The sequence below is a fragment of the Fulmarus glacialis genome, unplaced genomic scaffold (assembly GCF_000690835.1).
Source record: "Fulmarus glacialis isolate BGI_N327 unplaced genomic scaffold, ASM69083v1 scaffold8645, whole genome shotgun sequence".
Lineage (NCBI taxonomy): Eukaryota > Metazoa > Chordata > Aves > Procellariiformes > Procellariidae > Fulmarus > Fulmarus glacialis.
The window spans coordinates 1-363 of NW_009212300.1; positions in this window are offsets into that span (position 1 = coordinate 1).

Genomic DNA, 363 nt, shown 5'->3' on the forward strand with positions numbered 1-363 from the left:
ATGGGGATGGGGATGGGGATGGGGATGCCTCTGCCCATTTTTTTTTTTTCCTTTGAAGTTCCAGCCCAAAAGCCATATTCTGGCAATGCCGTGGCTGTGGATTCCCACAGCCAAACTGGAAGGAGTTTACTGAAATCAATGGAGACCAGATTGGCTGGGGGCTGAAGTGGTCAGCAATGCCAGGAATGAGACATATCCGCCCTTTCCCAGCAACAGCCTTTTAGGAGGATAAAGAATTTCGCCAGTGAAAACATTGCCATGACCCTTTGGCACTGCGGGATGTGCTGTAGGTCTTCAAAGCAAAACTGCCCCAAGGCAAGATAGGCAAATTGAGTTTTTCCTATGGCTTGGGAGGGCTGGCTG